We start from the raw sequence: 2,439 nt of genomic DNA on the forward strand, positions 1-2,439 counted from the left end.
GGAGGATGCTTGGTGATTATACTACACCTACTTCCAAGTTTGATGGAAGAAGCATCTTAATCCCTACCATTGGAGCAAACAATTTTGAGCTGAAACCTCAATTAGTTGCTCTAATGCAACAGAACTGCAAATTCCATGGACTTCCATCAGAAGATCCCTATCAGTTTTTAACTGAGTTCCTGCAGATCTGTAAGACTGTTAAGACTAATGGTGTAGATCCTGAAGTCTACAGGCTCATGCTTTTCCCTTTTGCTGCAAGAGACAGAGCTAGAACATGGTTGGACTCTCAACCTAAAGATAGCCTGAACTCTTGGGATAAGCTGGTCACGGCCTTCTTGGCTAAGTTCTTTCCTCCTCAAAAGCTGAGCAAACTTAGAGTGGATGTTCAGACCTTCAAGCAAAAAGATGGTGAATCCCTCTATGAAGCTTGGGAAAGATATAAGCAGATGACCAAAAGGTGTCCTCCTGACATGCTTTCAGAATGGACCATTCTGGATATATTCTATTATGGTTTGTCTGAGTTCTCAAAGATGTCACTGGACCATTCTGCAGGAGGATCCATTCACCTAAAGAAAACACCTGCAGAAGCTTAAGAACTTATTGACATGGTTGCAAATCATCAATTCATGTATACTTCTGAGAGAAATTCCGTGAATAAGGGGACGCCTCAAAAGAAGAGAGTTCTTGAAATTGATACTCTGAATGCCATATTGGCTCAGAACAAAGTGTTGACTCAGCAAGTCAACATGATTTCCCAAAGTCTGAATGGATGGCAGAATGCATCCAACAGTGCTAAAGAGGCATCTTCTGAAGAAGAAGCTTATGATCCTGATAACCCTACAATAGCAGAGGTAAATTACATGGGTGAACCTTATGGAAACACCTATAATTCATCATGGAGAAATCATCCAAATTTCTCATGGAATGATCAACAAAAGCCTCAACAAGGCTTTAATAATAGTGGAAGAAATAGGCTCAGCAATAGCAAGTCTTTTCCATCATCTTCTCAGCAACAGACAGAGAATTATGAACAAAATACCTCTAATTTAGCAAACTTAGTCTCTGATCTGTCCAAGGCCACTTTAAGTTTCATGGGTGAAACTAGGTCCTCCATAAGAAATTTGGAGGCACAAGTGGGCCAGCTGAGTAAGAAAATCACTGAAACACCTCCTAGTACTCTCCCAAGCAATACAGAAGAGAATCCAAAGAGAGAGTGCAAGGCCATTGATATAACCAAAATGGCCGAACCTACAGGGGAGGAAGAGGACGTGAATCCCAGTGAGGAAGACCTCCTAGGACGTCCAGTGATCAACAAGGAGTTTCCCTTTGAGGAACCAAAGGACTCTGAGGCTCATCTAGAGACCATAGAGATTCCATTGAACCTCCTTATGCCCTTCATGAGCTCTGATGAGTATTCTTCTTCTGAAGAGAATGAGGATGTTACTGAAGAGCAAGTTGCCAAGTACCTTGGTGAAATCATGAAGCTGAATGCCAAATTATTTGGTAATGAGACTTGGGAAGATGAACCTCCCTTGCTCATCAATGAATTGAGTGATCTGGATCAACTGACATTACCTCAGAAGAAACAGGATCCTGGAAAGTTTTTAATACCTTGTACCATAGGCACCATGACCTTTGAGAAGGCTCTGTGTGACCTTGGGTTAGGGATAAACCTCATGCCACTCTCTGTAATAGAGAAACTGGGAATCCTTGAGGTACAAGCTACTAGAATCTCATTAGAGATGGCAGACAATTCAAGAAAATAGGCTTATGGACAAGTAGAGGACGTGCTAGTAAAGGTTGAAGGCCTTTACATTCCTGCTGATTTCATAATCCTAGACACTGGGAAGGATGAGCATGAACTCCATCATCCTTGGAAGACCCCTCCTAGCCACAGCAAATGCTGTGATTGATGTGGACAGAGGAGAGTTGGTCCTTCAACTGAATGAGGACTACCTTATATTTTAAGACTTAAGGTTATCCTTCTGTAACCATGGAGAGGAAGCATGAAAAGCTTCTCTCAGTACAGAGTCAACCAAAGCCCCCACAATCAAACTCTAAGTTTGGTGTTGGGAGGCCTCAGCCAAACTCTAAGTTTGGTGTTAAACTCCCATATCCAAACTCTAAGTTTGGTGTTGGGAGTCTATAAAATTGACCTGATCACCTGTGTGGCTCCATGAGAGACCACTGTCAAGCTATTGACATAAAAGAAGCGCTTGTTGGGAGGCAACCCAATTTTTATTTATCTAATTTTATTTTTATTTTTATTGTTCTTTCATGTTTTATTAGGTTCATGATCATGTGGAGTCACAAAATAAATACAAAAATTAAAAACAGAATCAAAAATAACAGAAGAAAAATCACACCCTGGAGAAAGGACTTACTGGCGTTTAAACGCCAGTAAAGAGCATCTGGCTGGCGTTCAATGCCAGAACAGAG

General features: G+C 41.3%; 1 non-coding gene across 1 annotated transcript; it reads right to left on the reverse strand.

Annotated features, from left to right (window-relative positions):
* Positions 1 to 368: 368 nt before the first annotated feature.
* LOC112767094 (small nucleolar RNA R71) lies at positions 369 to 476 on the reverse strand. The gene has a single exon (XR_003184713.1). It is a non-coding gene; the product is annotated as a small nucleolar RNA R71 (small nucleolar RNA).
* Positions 477 to 2,439: the final 1,963 nt, after the last annotated feature.

Source organism: Arachis hypogaea, chromosome 2 (assembly GCF_003086295.3).
Source record: "Arachis hypogaea cultivar Tifrunner chromosome 2, arahy.Tifrunner.gnm2.J5K5, whole genome shotgun sequence".
NCBI lineage: Eukaryota > Viridiplantae > Streptophyta > Magnoliopsida > Fabales > Fabaceae > Arachis > Arachis hypogaea.